The sequence below is a fragment of the Aquarana catesbeiana genome, linkage group LG07, assembly GCF_042186555.1.
Source record: "Aquarana catesbeiana isolate 2022-GZ linkage group LG07, ASM4218655v1, whole genome shotgun sequence".
In the NCBI taxonomy this organism is placed as follows: domain Eukaryota; kingdom Metazoa; phylum Chordata; class Amphibia; order Anura; family Ranidae; genus Aquarana; species Aquarana catesbeiana.
Genome location: NC_133330.1, coordinates 209,652,064 through 209,671,592, shown reverse-complemented (window position 1 = coordinate 209,671,592; position 19,529 = coordinate 209,652,064).

Genomic DNA, 19,529 nt, shown 5'->3' with positions numbered 1-19,529 from the left:
GACCTAATTATCTAATCCTTTATACAGCCTAGGTGACTGAGACATGACCTTTCGCCCAGACTTGTGGTCACCGAGCTTCACACAGTTATATCAACACAATAGCTGGAGCTAATTACAATTAACAATACAAACAAAACCTAATTAACATGAGCTCCAATAGGAGTCGTCCCATCTCCTACATTGTATAGAGGACAATGTGATCAGCTCATTCAATTAACATACATCCTGGGAGATATTGTGGACAAATAATACTGTCCCATTTTAAGTAGTCCAAGATATATTTTCTCCCTCACCCTGTGCCAAGATGGCACAGGGTGCCTTAGACATAAGATGTATTCTGAGTTCCACGGGCCCCCCTGTCACATCTCTCCCCTTTCGGCAGAAGACTAACACAGGAGGAGACCCCAGACGGGTTGACTCCGAAGTTAGTAAACAGCTCCAGTCCTCTACTGCCTGTACCCACACAGTACCCCAAACAAATTGTTCCAAACAAAGCATTACTCACCCAGCCAACCTCTGCCTCTCTCTGAGAACATATCTGCTGCTGGGGAGAGGCCTGGACTGGCTCTTCTCCCTGGAATCCTTTCTGCCGCTGGAGAGAAGACAGGGTGACTGGGCTCACTCTGTCATTCTGTTGGGGATCTGGGCCCACTGCCCAGCATCCCTGGGGTATACAGGTGGAGACTGAAGTCCCATCCACCTTCACAGGAAATCCATCCTCTGTTAGTTGAGGGCAGAATCCAGCAGTCCTCGGCCCTGTTGCCAGCCCTTCTGCTGGACACCCCACACCATCTGTTCCGGCTAACTGTTGGAGAGGGAGGCCGACTGCCCCGCCTCCCTGGAACTCTGTAGTTGTTGCCGGTGCTGGGCAGAGGTTGGTAGCACTCTGCCCTGTTGCCAGCACTTCTGCTGGGGACTCCGCATCCTCTGCTCCGGCTAACAGTTGGGGCAGGAGGCTGGCTTCCTCCACTCCCAAACTGTGAAGCTGCCATTGGGGAGGTGAGCCGGCTGCTTCCTTTTCCATTCCCTCATCTGGCTGCTGGGATGACATGTCGATGGTACTGTCTCCCAGGTACACGGATCTTTGCTGGGGAGGAAAGCCCACTTCCTCCACCCTGGCCAACTGTTGGGGAGGGACAACACACACCTCCTCTCCCTTCTCCCCCTGTATCTGCTGCTGGGAAGTGATTGCCATCTTCTCACCCTGAGCCTCCACAATTGCTGCAGGTGTGGGGCAGAGGTCTTGGACCCTCTGTCCAGTTGCCAGCACTTCTGCTGGGGGTTTGCCAGGTGGTTCCTCCTCTACAGAAACGTCTATTAAATCCCCAGTCTCTGGAATTGGTAAAAGTGTGGGGCAGAGGTCTTGGACCCTCTGTTCAGTTACCAGATCTTCAGCTGGAGAAGTTTGTTTTAACTCCATAGATGCTGCTGGCAGAAAAGCACATGTCCCTGTCAGTGTTGTGGGAGAAAGGCCGACTACCTCTTCTCTCAAGAAGGCCGAAGCCACTGTTGGTGCTGGGCAGTACACAGTGAACTTTGGCCCTGATAGCAGCTCTTCTACTGGAGGCTCATCAGGTTGTTTTTCCTCAGCAGAAAAGTCTATCAAATCCCATGTCTCTGCAACTGATGTCTGGGGATAGAGGTTCACCATCTCCTGTCCATGGAACCCAGAAGATGCTATCATTTCTGGGCAGAGGTTAGCAGAGCTCTGCCCTGTTGTCAGCACTTCAGGTTTGGGGACGGCAATCTCCGGATTTTCCACTGCCGATTCTCTGGCATGCTGCTGAACTTGTTCTAGCAGTTTCCTGTATGCCCTTTCCAGATGCTGTTCCTTCCTTAGCAAATGGTCCAGATCAGGTTTGAGCTCTGAGACCCCTGCAAGACCGAGCATAGACTCTCTATAGTCTCTCAGGTCCTCAAGGTCAGGTTCCCCTTCATCGCCAAACATAAAAAGATCTGTAAGGTTCTCCCACAGCAATCCAGGGCCGCCAAAGTCATATCCCTCCGGAGAGCATTCTGTTGTCTCCCCTAAATATTCCTCCTCTGCGTGCCATTGCAGAGCCCGATAACGATTGTCCAGCTCTATCTCCTGCTGGACCAACCTGTCCAACTCAGTCACCCATTGCTCCTGGGGCTGCTCTCCCAGGAATGCCATCCGCAATGCCCGTTGGTCACTGGCCCGTTGCTCTTGGGTTGGAAAGCACTTGTCCTGCTTTATACCAGCGAGACGGAGGGCTGCAATCCAGAGCTCCACCCGAATCAGCTGCCTGAGCTCCAGGTATTCATCCTCCGACACAGTCCTGGTGTACGTTGAAAGGATGATCCGCAGCAGCCCCGGGAATTCTGATGCAAGGTCCATATCTCCGCTGGGGTGACTGAAGTCTGCTATGCTGATCTTGGATCCAGTTGGAGGTTTGGATGTCCCAGACTTCAGGAAGCTTTCCCGCTGCTTGCCACCAATGTCACGGAACGTCCCACACTCCGCTTGAGTGCTTCCGTCATATACTGCTTCCTAAGTTCTGGAACACAAGTCCAATGGATCTGGCTATAGGAACCCCAAGAACTAGACAACACCAGTCTTGGAGTACATCAGAACTGACTTTATTTAGAATCACAATTACAAGACTTTATATGCTGTTGGAACCTCCTCTAACAATACAACTGTAACTTAATTAACATGACCTAATTATCTAATCCTTTATACAGCCTAGGTGACTGAGACATGACCTTTCGCCCAGACTTGTGGTCACCGAGCTTCACACAGTTATATCAACACAATAGCTGGAGCTAATTACAATTAACAATACAAACAAAACCTAATTAACATGAGCTCCAATAGGAATCGTCCCATCTCCTACATTGTATAGAGGACAATGTGATCAGCTCATTCAATTAACATACATCCTGGGAGATATTGTGGACAAATATTACTGTCCCATTTTAAGTAGTCCAAGATATATTTTCTTCCTCACACTGTGCCAGGATGGCACAGGGTGCCTTAGACATAAGATGTATTCTGAGTTCCACGGCCCCCCCGTCACAGTTATATTGCAGCCATTTGCTAAAATCATTTAAGTTCATTTTTTTCCTCATTAATGTACACACAGCACCCCATATTGACAGAAAAAAAACAGAATTGTTGACATTTTTGCAGATTTATTAAAAAAGAAAAACTGAAATATTACATGGTCCTAAGTATTCAGACCCTTTGCTTTGACACTCATATATTTCACTCAGGTGCTGTCCATTTCTTCTGATCATCTTTGAGATGGTTCTACACCTTTATTTGAGTCCAGCTGTGTTTGATTATACAAATGGCTGCAATATAACACAGAGTGAAAAATTTAAGGGGGTCTGAATACTTTCCGTCCCCACTGTAAATTTCGTTTTTGGCCTCCCTATTGCCAGGGGAGCAGCGAACATTTGTTTTTGTCTGTTCTGGGTTCTGCTGGTACAGGCTTGGCTAATTTCCCCTTCATCCCACTGAATTCTGGGATATAGTGGGTGAGAGAGTTTGACCCTGGCCTGCATATTCATGCCCTTTCAGCCAATCCCTGTTGGGGGTCCCCCATATATGAGTTGGGACTTTTGAGGCAACCGAATATCATAAAAAAACAATGGATTAAAAATTAAATATCTTTTATTAGTAAGCCAACGATAAAAGGCAGAACGTGGCAGAACAAAAGACCAAAAATTTGTGCGAACACGCAAACCCCGTTGAAGTCTATGGGACTCAAATATGAAAAATCAAAAGTGCTAATTTTAAAGGCTAATATGCAATTTATTGTCATAAAAAGTGTTTGGGGACCCGGGTCCTGCCCCAGGGGAGATGTATCAATGCAAAAAAAAGTTTTAAAAATAGCTGTTTTTTCCGGAGCAGTGATTTTAATAATGCTTAAAGTGAAACAATAAAAGTGTAATATTCCTTTAAATATCATGCCTGGCAGGGTGTCTATAGTATGCCTGTAAAGTGGTGCATTTTTCCCGTGTTTAGAACAGTCCCTGCACAAAATGACATTTTTAAAGGAAAAAAAGTCATTTAAAACTGCTTGCGGCTGTAATGTAATGTTGCCCCCCCCAGCCCATTACCGGGCCTTTTGGGTCTGGTACGGATATTAAGGGACCCCGCACCCAAATAAAAAAAAAGTGTGGGGCCCCCAGGCCCTATATACTCTGAACAGCAGTATACAGGCGGTCCCTGGGTTACAAACAAGATAGGGACTGTAGGTTTGTTGTTAACAACAAAATACTGCAATATTTGGTAGTAAAATATAATGCTCAATACAGAATAGAAATTTAAAGTGGTTGTAAAGCCACTTTGTAATGTACATACAATCCCTTGTGTTAGATAACATTATATGCTCCGGTGTAATCTTATTATAATACAGGATTTATATAGCACCAAGAGTTTGCACAGTGCTTTACAACGTTAGGGCAGAAAGTACAGTTACAGTACAATTCAATACAGGCGGAATCAAAGGGCCCCGCTCGTTAGAGCTTACAATCTAAGAGGGAGGATCAAGTGATACAAAAGGTAATAACTGTGGGGGATGAGCTGACAAAGAAAAAAAGTATGGTTGTTAGGTGTGGGTAGGATAGGCTTCGCTGAAGAGAAAAGTTTTCAGGGATCGCCCAAAAGAGGATAGAGTTGGAGATAGTCCGATAGGTTGGGGTAGGGAATTCCAAAGGATGGGAGAGGCTCAGGAGAAGTCCTGGAGGCAAATATGGGAGGAGATGACAAGGGAGATAGAGAGCTGGAGGTCTTTGGGTGAACGAACAGGATGATTTTGTTGGTATTTTGAGACTAGTTTAGTGAGGTACGTTCTTTGTAAAAAATATTCCGATTCATACCCTATTTCATGGTGCCGCTCGGCGCTCGCGTGGCTGTCCGATGCTCCCTCTCCCGGTCTGACAGCTACAGCAGGAGGGGCTGAGAATCCCCTGCTGACAGGGGAGGAGAGGAGGAGAGCGGCGGTTAGTCACGTTAATGCAGAGCTATGAAATAAGGTACAAATCGGCCAATTTTTTTACAAAGAACATACACTGGAGCATATAACATTATCTAACACTGAGGATTGTATGTACCTGTACATTACAAAGTTATTTTAGCTGCAGGAGTTGACACAGTTGAAGGGCAGGGAGGGAGGGGTAAAGAGGGAGCAAGGAGAGACAGCGCATGGCGGAGGCATGTAAACTGACCACAGTATCAGGGGCTCAGCAGCCATGACAAACATGTCAGTTTACAGAGGGGAGGGCAGCACCAGGTAGGATCAGCCAGGTATTTTAGATGAGAGTAAGGGCCAAATTACACAGCACAAGCATTATGCTGTTATTCATGCTTTAAAGGAACAGGACCTTTTTTTTTTTTTTTTTTTTTTTTAGTGTTGTGACAGACCTCATACCCAAGGGGAGTAGTCCACCGTAGTCCACCGTATAAGCTTCCCTTGCCTGGCACCAGCACAATCCAAGACCCCTTAGCCCACCCAGTCACTTTTCAAGACATCAGTGTAGGGTGGTAAGAAACACAAGAATGTTTATTCAAACACAGGCACAAAGACATATACACTCAGGGGACAATCCCCTTCTTTGCATAATGACACAGGGTGGGGTAAAATACATTCAATAACATGACACACAGACGGCCTTTAGGAAGGGCTGCAGGAGAACCCCCCCCCCCCCCACCTTTTAGCAAGACATTAACATGAGCTAATTAACTAGCCAGTTAAACCAGCCTAGATGAACAGACTATTCAGCAACAAGGCTACAACAAAGTACATTACACATTATCCTAAGTGTAAACACAGAACACCTTTATAAACAGACAATAGCAGGAGACCTCAGTAACAGACTGTCCGCCTTCTACCTACAATAGTCTATGAGGCAAAGCCCATGCAATGTCCCAGCAGATCTTCAAATATTCCTTTGGATATTGATGATAATTATTTCTGTCCCAACTGAAAAAGCCTCTCCAACTTTCAACACAAACCACACATATAAGACCCAGGATAACAGGGGTAAAACGAAATGCTGAGTCCGGTGTGGTTGTACTGGGAGTCTGGTTAGGGCAAACCATACTGGGCTTTTCAGGTCACTCTGTGCCCATAATAGGTACAGGGTAACTTACACACAAGAGGGGCCTGGGGAGCTGGAAAATTGTTTTTCAGAGCTCTCTAAGGTAAGGTTGGTTCCACGCCACCCCCCCCCCCCCAAAGTGACTGCCGTCACAAGGGTTACAGCCGCTTTACACAGAGCTACTAAAACACACAAAGGCCTTATTAAATCATGAGAATGAGAATAATAAAGAAAAACTAACACAACTACTGCTACTAATGGTAATAATAAAATGTGCCTATTGTCCAAGTCTTCCTTATTTCTAGCACTCCATTTGCTCCATAACTACAAGTTCCACTTAAGCAATTTGGTTTTAAATACACAGTAAATATTGCATTTATTGCAACAGTTTTTCATGCAATGATTGAATAGTATAAGAAAAATGACCATCTTTCAGCATATAGCCAAAATCCTCCAATTAAGAAAAAGAAAAAGAAGACGAGTTTTTTTTTTAGAGATAGAGGGCAGTTGGCTCAGATATTTCATAAAGCAGAGGTGGGAAATGTCAGACTACAGAAATCCTCTTCTCGCTAGCTGGGATTTCTCATTTCACTGGGCAGGAAAATGAGCATGATTCACTGGAAGGGTTATAAGTGATCATTTTACTCAGGGGTCTTTGGCTGCATGACTTCACACTGTGGGAATTTATTACATCCAGAAAGCCTAAAATGCTCAAACTGTAATAATCTATTACTCTCTGCAACATAGTAAAAACAAAGCACAGAGGTTTCCTAAGCCCTTTGCTGTGAAATGGGCTTTGAAAACTTAGCACACTCTATTGCAGATAAAGAGATGCTATGTAAGGATTTGGTTCATGTAATGGCCACGCACAATTGAGTTGGTGTAGCTGAAAGCAATCAGCTTAGTTATACTCCAGTATGTGCATAGACATAAAGACATTTGACACTGCATTGATGTTACTCTTGCACAGCAGAAACTTTTCATCATGTTGAGAGATTTCTGTAACTAATGCTATAGATCTTATAGCTCCAAAAATTGGTTATGGATAAATACATTAGGGGCTTGTTCACACTATGTCAGTTGAGCTGCACTGATCTGCATAGATCAATGTAAGCTCAACGCAAGGGCACATAGAATATAAGGTGCACATTAAAGTATGTGGATAGAACTACTGATTTTTTTTTTTTTTTTTACTGTGACTCTTAAAATTTCTTTGCACCAGGCAGAAATGGCTGTTTATTGCCCCTGTCAATTGTATTATTAAAAAATAAACAACTCCTGAAACAAGTGTTAAATCAGCAGAGTATCAACTTAACATTTTTATTTTTCTATAAAAATTAGCAAACACAAACAAAAAAAAAAAAAAATAGCAAAGTGTTAAAATGGTATTAATAAAATAAATATATAAAAATAATAAAAAGTGTCAAAGTGATCTGAGCAGAAAACTAAACATTTTCAAGCTAGCAGCATGTCGACACACATCTGTTTTCCATGCCATATCTATCTATCTATCTATCTATCTATCTATCTATCTATCTATCTATCTATCTATCTATCTATCTATCTATCTATCTATCTATCTATCTATCTATCTATCTATCTATCTATCTATCTATCTATCTATCTATCTATCTATCTATCTATCTATCTATCTATCTATCTATCTATCTAATCTATCTATCTATCCATTTAGTTATTTAATTATGTTTCTTTTACATTTTCTGACATCAAATCTGATCAGAATATTTTCCAATAGAATATGAATGGTGCTTGAAAGTTTGTATGCAATTTCGGCATGGATAATTACAATGTATAAATGTGCAATCATAGGTGTAAAAATGTAATTGCTTCTTCAGATTCATTAGCTGGTTATCCCAGCTTGAGATGCATTACCCGGGAAACATTTAGGGTCCATTCAATGCATTTCATTTCTGGAGATTTATACATGTGCTTCCAATGCACCACAATGGATTCAAAATTGTAACCCTTTTGTGGCAATGCAGTACACAATGTACAGTATGTGTGTTGTGGTGCACTGTAGTACACTGTTCTATACTTTACTGTACAATGCACTGGGGTGCCATTTACAATGAGTGGCACTGCAATGCAGTGCTCATAGAGCAGGTGCATTACAATGCATTGCAAAAATGCATGATGTGTTGCCACTTTGCACAAATGTGAATAGGCCCACACTATTGCATGCGTGTTTGCACAATTTTGCACATCCACTTGAATGGGCAGCTTTACCTTTGAGAAAGCCAGGGAAAGAAGTCTCCAAACCTTTTCTAAAAATGCACCTGCATGGTACCTGCCACAACACCATGAGGTATTGCACATATGATCACATTATTATTTTTATACAGTTTGCCCAGCACTTTACAACATCGGGGCACACAGTATGTTTACAATACAATTCAATACAGGAGGAATCAGAGGTGTCTGCTCGTTAGAACTTACAATCTATAAGGGAGGGTCAAGTGGAACAAAAGGTAATAACTGTGGGGGATGAGCTGATGAAGAAAATGAAAATACAGTTGTTAGGTGTGGGTAGGATAGGCTTCTCTGAAGAGGAGGGTTTTCAGGGATTGTCTAAAAGCTAATAGAGTAGGAGATAATTGAAAAATTGGGGTAAGGAGTCCCATAGGATTGGAGAGGCTCTGGAAAAGTCCTGGAGACAAGCTTGGGAGGAGATGACGAGGGAGCTAGCGAGCAGGAGGTCTTGAGATGAACAAAGAGAATGATTAGGTTGGTATTTTGATACTAGGTTAGTGATGTAGCTGGGGGCTAAGTTGTGGGTGGCTTTGTAAGTAGTTGTTATAATTTTGAATTGAATTAGTTGGGTGAACGGAAGCCAGTTGAGGGATTGACAGAGAGGAGTAGCAGACACAGAGCAATTGGTAAGGTGGATGAGTCTGGCAGCAGCATTCAAGATGGATTGGAAGGGGGGTAGACTGTGTAGAGGTAAGCCAATGAAAAGGGAGTTGCAATAGTTGAAGCGAGAGATGAACAGGGAGTGAATTAAAAGCTTTGTTGTGGCATTGGTTGGAAAGGAGCATATTTTGCGAAGGTTGAGCCAGCAAGATTTGGACAATAATTGGACATGGGGCTTAAAGGAGAGTTCAGAATCCAGGACTACACCTAGAACCTTGGCATGCAGGGATGGGCTTATAGTTGTACCCTCGATTTGACAGAGAGATCAGGGGAAGGGGCACGTTGGGGAGGAAAATGATAAGTTTGGTTTTGGATAGATTGAGTTTGAGGAAGTAGTGTGACATCCAGATTGATATATCTGTTAGTAAATTGGTGATACGTGAGAAGATGGAAGGAGTGAGCTGAGGAGTAGAGAAATAGATTTGGGTGTCGTCAGCATAGAGGTGGTAATGGAAGCCATGGGAGGCTCTCAGCTGACCCAGGGAGGAGGTGTAGATTGAAAATAGGATCGGTCCAGGAACAGAACCTTGGGAGACCCAAACAGAGAAAGGAAGAGGAGAGGAGGAAGTATAATTGTAAATAATGCTAAAGGTGCAGTTGGATAAGTAGGAAGAGAATCAGCAAAGTCACGGAGACCAAGGGCGTGGAGTTTTTTGAGGAGGTCCAGGAGTAGGAATACAGAAAAGTGTCCATTGGTTTTGGCTGTTAGTAGGTAGTTTGTTAGTTTTAGGAGAGCAGTTTCTGTGGAGTTTTCAGTACGAAATCCAGACTGAAGGGGATCAACAGGGCTACTATAAGCAAGGTGGCCGCTCAGTTGGTTGTAGACCAGAAGTACAAGGAGTTTGGATAAAAAGGGGAGCAAAGAGGAGATAGGGCGTAGGTTGTTAAGATTGGATGAGTCCAGTGAGGGCTTTTTAAGAATGGGGCTGACTAATGCATGTTTTAACATGCTGCAGTTTCTGATGCACAAAGGTGGGATTAAAAATGAATTGCACCCCATGTGTCTGTTAAAAAGCAATGCATTTTGCCTGCGAGTTGGTAACGCATGAGATTTTGTATGTGTTCCTGTCCCATGCAAGTGTGAACCTAGGCTAAATGTTTACTGTAGTTGTTGGATCGAATACCACTATAGAATAATTTTGTCCAGCTTCTTCATGGGGAGTTGCTTTAGTTGACCTTTGGTAATGTCTGCACATTTTTAAACACAAACTGGCCTTTCAAGGTCAAAACTCAATAACTCTTCAGAACTTGCTCAAGTCTTTGATTAGGTCTTTGCACAATTGCACACTTGCTTCCCTTGGCCATTTTAGATTTACCTGCTAACATTGTGTGACAGACTCACCAGGGACAGAGGTTTTTGGAGGGGACTGAATGCTAGCCTCTTGCCTACCGATTATCGGCCCTGGCATTTGGGGGAACAGTGCTCTTTGTGAGCTGTATGCCTGGGGACCTTGAGGTGGTGTTACTTTAGATTCAGGTCCATGTCCCCCAAGACACACAGACTTTGGGAACCCTGTATATGCCATATTAGAAATAGTGGCTGATTCATACTGTTGGGACACATACTGTTAGATGCTAATGTCATCAACTCCAGCCACCTGTCTGTTGTCTTCTATAATGTAAATGAGTCTAGTCTTGCTTGCCACATCTTCTAAGAGTATTTCACCCATTGTTGTTTGTGCTAATTAACCTTGCTATTGTATGAAGGCGTTCTGTGTTGATGTTTATGATAATGTATAACCTACTGTGTGAAGCTTGGTGACAACAAGTCTGACCTGTAGTGAAGTCCTGATTAATCATAACAATGCTCAGGAGGGCACGGAGTCACATCGGCTGCTTTAAGGGATTAGTTAATTAGCTCTTGTTAATTCTGTTTCTGGTTACAGGTGTATTGTTGGAGTAATATGAGCAGGAGGGAGGAACCTCCTCTTTTACTGTCTATAAGACTTGTATTTTGGTTCTAATAAAAGAGTCCATGTTCAGCAACTAAACAAGTATTGTCTTGTTTTGTGCTTGTGAGTGGTTGGAATATTTGATATCTATGTTTAGACTGGGAGGAAGCGGTATATGACAAAAGCACTCAAGCAGAGTGTGGGACGTCTTGTTACACATTGTTTGTCTGTTTTCATGACCTAGATGTGTCTACATTTTAATTCAAGCATATACGGCCAAATATCCTTCTTTAGTGGTTTCTGATTTATAAAGAAATTCAGTTCTTTCAGTAATGGCAATCCTGCCTAGCCTGTTGCAGCAAAACATTCAAGATGAATAAACTGCCACCACCATGCTTGACTTTAGGTACAAGATTGTTGATTGACTAGGCAGCAGAAAATTCTTCTGGAGGTCGTAAGGACACTGCATTTCTAGAATGATCAATGGGTGTACTTGCTTGGTTCTCAATCTGAAAAAGGAAAACTAATGCAAACACCATGTCTAAAGACTGGTAAGCTGTAATATATTACATGTTTATTCTTGAGTTTAGATATCCACTATATTACCAAAAGTATTGGGGCGCCTGCCTTTACACGCCCATGAACTTTAATAGCATCTCAGTCTTAGTCCGTAGGGGTCAATATTGAGTTGGCCCATCCTTTGCAGCTGTAACAGCTTCAACTCTTCTAGGAAGGCTGTCCACAAGCTTTAGGAGTGTGCCTATAGGAATGTTTGACCGTTCTTCCAGAAGTGCATTTGTGAGGTCAGGCACTGATGTGGATAATAAGGCTTGGCTCACAGTCTCCTCTCTAATTCATCCCAAAGGTGTTTTATCGGGTTAAGGTCAGGACATTCTGGCCATTCAAGTTCTTCCACCCCAAACTCGCTTATCCATATCTTTATGGACCTTATTTTGTGCACTGGTGCGCAGTCACGTTGGAACAGGAAGGGTCCATCCCCAAACTGTTCCCACAAAGTTGGTAACATGAAATTGTCCAAAATGTCTTGGTATGCTGACGCCTTAAGAGTTTCCTTCACTGTATCTAAGGGGCCAAGCCCAACCCCTGAAAAACAACCTTCTTTACATCAAGGTAAAAAATGTTTAGGCATCGCCACTCACCTCTCCTTATACTTACCTGAGTCCTCACCCGATCCAACTCTGTGACCAACTGCAGCACCTTTGTCTTCTCTCCCCACTCCCACATCACAGACTGAGAGCCATTGGCTCACGCTGTTTTCAGTCAAATCTTGTGACGAGGGACTGGGGGCAGTGCTGAGCCGTGCTGTCTGTGTCTATAGACTTCTTATAGGGGCACTCACCAAAGAGAAAGAGGCCGGCGGTGGACCTGAGAAGAGGAGGTTCGGGGCAGCTCTGTGCAATACCACTGAGCCACTCAGCAGGTAAGTATAACATGTTTGTTTTTTGTTTTTTTAATTACTCTTCTGCCTCCTCCACGGTATGTGGGAAATGCAGTTGCCTCTATATGTGTAGCCTTGCTATTTTTTGGTTAAAAGAGAAGTTTGGGAATCATAAAAACAAAAAAAATCACACTCACCTAGATGGCTTCAGCACTGATCCCAGCTGCAGCTGTCCCCTGCTGCCTCTAAGACAGAGAACTGAGCGATCAAACACCAGTAATCGCTCATATTTTGGTCCTTAGCCTGCAGAGAGCTGGTGACTGTCTCACTGGACTGGGCTGTGGAGGGGGTGGGAGAGGCTGGCCTAGTCTCTAAAAGACTCACTGAGATGTTGAGCCAGCTGTTGGTCCAGGCTTCTAGGAGGACCATTAGTTCAAGATCTTTTCAGAGCTTGAACCAGCTCTATGATGTCAGTCCGCAGCATGCTTTAGCCCTCTGGCAGCTGAAAATGGGTCACTGGAGTGCAGAATGAACTGCACTCCTGTGATCCACAGGAGAAGTACTGTATAGCCAAAAAAGCTTTGAAACACTTCTATATCAAGTCTGCTGCATCTTGTTGTATTTCCTCAGCATTCTGCATACAATAAAGACATTCATGGATTTCAAGTGTTTCTTGGGAGTTTAGCTATCTGACAAAGATTGTCTTTGCTATATTTAGGCCAGGCATAGAGCTTTCAGGTAGGGATAGTCAATATTACAACAAATGGAGTCAGAATACACCCCATTAGCTGGGAAGATAACATTAGATATTGTAGAGTTCATGGTTTCTTCTGACAAATATACATTTGCTTCCCCATACTGTAACAGATCCCAGTTAGGTACAGCCATATCGTCACAGTTGACAGTTTGTTTCCTTTGTCTTGTAACAATTGCAACATTTGTTTTCTGCTTATTGTAAAGATTGTTCATAAATTTTTGAATATTGTAACAATTATTTGATTGTGGATCATGAATTGTCACAAATATCAGTTTGTTGCCTGCATATTGTCATAATTGCCCTTTTCTTGCCTGTGCATTGTTTTGACTGCCCATTTATTGCCTGCTTATTGTAAAGGTTGCTGATTTGTTTCCCATATATTGCCATGATTGCCTGTTTGTTGCCCATGTATTGTCAGGATTTCTTATTTGTTGGTCAGGTAGTGAAACAATTGACCATTTGTTGCCTTTTTCTTGACTTCATATTACAATTGCCTGTTTGTTGCCCATGTATTTTCACAATTGTGTACCTGATCTCAACATATTGTAACAATGGCACATTTGTTGTTTCCATATTGACAGATTTACCCATGTGTTAGCCAAGTATTGTACTGATTGCCTGTTTGTTGCCCACGTATTGTCACAATTGCCCTTTTGTTACCTGTGTATTGTAACAATTGCATATTGTTATGCACATAATGTAACATTTGCCTATTGTCTGCTTGCGCCATGTATTGTCACAACTGCTAGTTTTTTCCCGAGCTTTGTCACAATTGCCCATTTATTGCCTGCATGGGAAGGTTTTCTTAAAGGTAGATATTTTTTACAAGCAAAATTCCAGCTGTTAACTTTATGGCAAAATTTCACTTTAATTTTTGCCCAAATAATTTCAAACATCCCTTCTGGGCGTTAATACTAAGAATATACCGGTCTCCATAATCATATTGATAGCAAATGTATAATAGTAATCTATTGTTCACTGTTATCGGCAAGAAAAGTATCACAGGATCACAGCCCTGCATTGTCAAAACATACAAGCTAGAGTCACAAGTAGTGTCAGTGATGTCACAGAGGATGCCATAGCATTACTTCTTTAAACACTATACTGGCATGCACAATATTTCTGTGACTATTATGTTAATTGCCTCTAGATGGCACATGTGTACTCACTAGTTCATTTATTTCCCCATCTTGCATTATTACATGCTAGCTTCCTGTTTTTTTCTTGCTGAACTGAAAGAAGTGATAAACCACTGTTAACTGGCAGTGTGTTGTGGTAGTATCTGGGTGGTGTTACAACCTCTGGTGGCTATTTAGAAATGTGGTAACAATAGATAAAGGGACTAATTCCTTACTAATATTCCGTGTGTGAATTGTCCCATGTGAATAACAACCAAACATTTGATTAATACTAATATCTACAAAAATATATGAAAAATTATGTAAATTATGCCCAATATAACATACAGTACATTAGTGAACCCGGTAACAAAGTGCATATACAGGAAAGTGATTAGTGAAATAAAAAAAAGGGGGGGGGGGGGGGTTGCTAGTTAGCAGATTGACAAAGTGACTTGAGCTCAAAACAATAAAAGCCAGTGCTTGCTGGAAAAACGATATTGCTTTAAAAAGTCTTATTGTGTGCACAAATGGTTTTGGGGGAGGACCTGTCATGGAAGGATCATGCAGAGTGCTGGTCTGGAGAGCGGCATGGTGACTCAGTTGGAGGACGCATCCTAAAGTTAACCTACCACATAGTACTGCTGGGTCGGCTTAAAGGTTCTAGGGCTGTGTTCGCTATCCATCATAAACCATTACATCCTATGGCAGAGGATTGTACGGGTTTCTATTCCATTCAAGTCTGTGGCAGAGACTTTTGTTCGTGCTGCGTGCCAGTTGCTAGGTTAGTGAGAGAAACCTATCCGGGCGGGCAAAGATTCAACTCTAAAAGGAAAGTACATTCATCTACAAGATTCTAATTCCTAATACTACATCAAGAAAAGGTATTTGAACTTCCCTGCAACTCTTCTTCTACCTCTTTCCTGCTACTTCCTTCAGTTACTCTTTATTAAAGTATTGGAAAAGATACTCAAGTGTCTGGTGCCTACATTGTCTGGTATTAAACTCCACGGGACCCTAGACCCGGTTCTGGTGAAATTGAGGTAACAAAGGTGACGGTAACAGCCTGCTTTAAACCAGCAGCTCCACCGTGAGTTATTGCTACTTGTTTTTCCAACAAGCACTGGCTTTTATTGTTTTGAGCACAAGTCACTTTGTCAATCTGCTAACTAGCAACCCCCCCCCCTTTTTTTTTTTTTTTTTCACTAAGCACTTTCCTTTATATACACTTTGTTACCAGGTTCACTAATGTACTGTATGTTATATTGGGCATATTTTACATAATTTTTCATATATTTTTGTAGATATTAGTATTAGTCAAATGTTTGGTTGTTATTCACATGGGACAATTCACACACGGAATATTAGTAATGAATTAGTCCCTTTATCTATTGTTACCACATTTCTAAATAGCCACCAGAGGTTGTAACACCACCCAGATACTATCACAACACACTGCCAGTTAATAGTGGTTTTTCACTAATTTATTCACCCTACCAGAACAGCACCACACCTACATTCATTTTACTCTTAATTCAGTACATTCCACTCAGGTGGAATTGCACCTGTAGAGGCAGCAGTTCTATATTTCACCTATACCTATTTTCATTGCACGGATTCAACTTTCATTTCTCTGAAGGTTTAAAGGGGTTGTAAACCTATGCATTAAGGTGAATAAAAGTATTTGGCAGTGACTGGCCCCCCAGCCCCCCCGTCTTACTTTCCTGAGCTCTGGAATTTCAGCCGACGGAGACACGCTCTTCCTCTGCCCGGGGTTCTCAGCTCTTGATTGGATAGATTGATAGCAGCGCAGCCATTGGCTCCCGCTGCTGTCAATCAAATCCAATGATGCGGGCACCGGGGCTGGGGCCGAATCCTGCATTCGTGTCTATGGACGCAAATGCAAGACTCGAGAGTGTGCCCGCAAGGCAACCCCCCTGGGTGAGCGCTTCTCCTAGGGGGTTATCTGATGCGGGGAGGAGCCACCGAGGGACCCCAGAAGAGGATGTTCGGGCCACTCTGTGCAAAATGAGCTGCACAGTGGAGGTAAGTATAATATTTTTGTTATTTAAAAAAAAAAACAAAAAAAAAAAATGAGCCTTTACAATCACTTTAAAGTGTTTTTTTTTGTGTGTGTAAAGTAAGCCATCTACCAAGAATCTTCAAGATACAAACCCCCTCTCTTAGCTCACAAGAGGGCAAAAGTGGTATGTAGATTTATTTCTGTCTAGCTATTAGTTTCAAGTCATGTTTGTTTTAAATGTGATTCACTGTATGTCTGATGATTTGTCCTGCATATTTGTTCTCTTTATTTAGTTCTATGGTGTTGATGTAAGTGTCGGTGTAAGAACTTGATATGTACGTTAAACATCAGTGATACAAGAACCTAAGCCTTCTCATTGTGACTAAGGGTGGCATAGTAGAACACTTCACTGCATTTGTGAAGGCCAAAGAAGAACACTTTGCTGCGTCTGTGAAGGCAAAGTAGTACACTTTGCTGCGTCTGTGAAGGCCATGAAACATTGAAGTTGCACACAGAAATTGGCTAGCAAAGAAAAGTCATACTTTTGCCATACGTTTGATAAGGAAAGTACAACATTGGAAACAAGTTTACGCAATTAATTGACTGAGGCAGCTAGTAGCAAGTAAAGGCTGAACAAGCAAGCACCTTTAATACGGAACAGTTTAATATGACAGACACAAGTGAAGATAAAGTGCTGTCCAATAGAGAAGTTAGTGCTACAGACCCTATTGCGCAAGATGTTGTCAATACAGAGCAAGCCAACCCACCACAGCAAGCAGAAACAGCAGCACAAATGCAACAGCCCAAGGTGAGCTCAGATAATGCACAGCTCCCAGACATTAGAAGAAGTCAGCGTACATGCACACTCACCGAAAAAGCCCTGAACCTGAAATTCTGAGAAAAAAAATGACACTTGTCTTGCAAGCACTAATACTGCAAATGAAAAGGTTCAGCACATTCTCAACGAGGGTCCAGAAAACATAACCTGATCTGATTCAGAGTCAGTGTTTGAAAATACTGTGTCCAATATCATTTAATTGCACCCCAAAATACATTTTACTGCTTCTCCTGAGTACGGGGATACCACATGTTTGGGACTTTTTGGAAGCCTAGCCGCGCACGGGGCGCCCGAAAACCAATCACCGCCTTCAGGATTTCTAAGGGTGTAATTTTAGATTTCACTCCTCACTACCTATCACAGTTTTGAAGGCCATAAAATGCCATGGTGGCACAACCCCCCCCCCCAAATGACCCTATTTTGGAAAGTAGACACCCCAAGCTATTTGCTGAGAGGCATGTTGAGTCAATGGAATATTTTATATTTTGCCACAAGTTGTGGGAAAATGACAAACTTTTTTTTTTGCACAAAGTTGTCACTAAATGATATATTGCTCACACGGGCCATGGGCATATATGGAATTGCACCCCAAAATACATTCTGCTGCTTCTGCTGAGTACGGGGATACCACATGTGTGGGACTTCTTGGGAGCCTAGCCGCGTACGGGGCCCCGAAAATCAATCACCACCTTCAGGATTTCTAAGGGCGTAAATTTTTTGTTTCACTCCTCACTACCTATCACAGTTTCGAAGGCCATTTTTTTTCTTTTATCAATTTTCAAAACTTTGTGACAAAAAGCGAGGTCTGCAAAATACTCACCATACCTCTCAGCAAATAGCTTGGGGTGTCTACTTTCAAAAATGGGGTCATTTGGGGGGGGGGGGTTGTGCCATCTGGGCATTCCATGGCCTCCAAAACTGTGATAGGCAGTGAGGAGTGAAATCAAAAATTGACACCCTTAGAAACCCTGAAGGTGATGCTTGGTTTTCGGGGTCCCGTACATGGCTAGGCTCCCAAAAAGTCTCACACATGTGGTATCCCCATGCTCAGGAGAAGCAACAGAATGTATTTTGGGTGTAATTTCACATATGCCCATGACATGTTTGAGCAATATATCATTTAGTGAGAACTTTGTGCAAAAAAAAAAAAATAAAATAGTCTTTTTCCCGCAACTTGTGTCACAATATAAAATATTCCATGGACTTGACATGCCTTTCAGCAAATAGCTTGGGGTGTCTACTTTCCAAAATGGGGTAATTTGGGGGGGTTTGAACTGTCCTGGCATTTTATGCACAACATTTAGAAGCTTATGTCACACATCACCCACTCTTCTAACCACTTGAAGACAAAGCCCTTTCTGACACTTTTTGTTTACATGAAATTTTTTTTTTTTTTTGCAAGAAAATTACTTTGAACCCCCAAACATTATATATTTTTTTTTAAAGCAAAGGCCCTACAAATTAAAATGGTATTTTTTTCATTTTTTTTTTCACACAGTATTTGCACAGCGATTTTTCAAATGCATTTTTTGGGAAAAAACACACAATTTTAATGCACTAAAACACACTATATTGCCCAAATGTTTGATGAAATAAAAAAGATCATCTTAGGCAGAGTGCATGGATACCAAACACGACATGCTTTAAAATTGCGCACAAACGTGCAGTGGCGACAGACTTCATACATTTTTAAAAGCCTTTAAAAGCCTTTACAGGTTACCACTTTAGATTTACAGAGGAGGTCTACTGCTAAAATTACTTCCCTCGATCTGACCTTCGTGGTGATACCTCACATGCATGGTTCAATTGCTGTTTACATTTGACGCCAGACCGACGCTTGCGTTCGCCTTTGCGCGAGAGCAGGGGGGGACAGGGGTGCTTTTTTTTTTTTTTTTTTTTATTATTTTTTTTGCTTTTTTATCTTATTTTTAAACTGTTCCTTTCATTTATTTTTTTTTTATCATTTTTACTGTTATCTCAGGGAATGTATATATCCACTATGATAGCAACAGGTAGTGACAGGTACTCGTTTTTGAAAAAATTGGGGTCTGTTAGACCCTAGTTCTTTCCTCTACCCTCACAGCATCTGACCACACCAAGATCGGTGTGATAAAATGCTTTCCCAATTTCCCAATGGCGCTGTTTACATCCGGCGAAATCTAAGTCATGAAATGCTCGTAGCTTCCGGTTTCTTAGGCCATAGAGATTATTGCAGCCATTCTGGTCTCTGATCAGCTCTATGGTCAGCTGGTCGAATCAATGACTGCATTCTCGGGTTCCCTGTTGGGATAGGAGAGCCATAGAAAACCATGGAAGACGGTGGGGGGGGGACATTCCCTCCCACTGCTTGTAAAAGCAGTCTAGAGGCTAATTAGCTGCTAGGATTGCTTTTACATGAAAGCCGACCACTGGCTGAAAAGAATAATACCAAGATGATACCTAAACCTGCAGGCATCATTCTGGTATAACCACTCAAAGTCCAGCAACATACCAGTACGT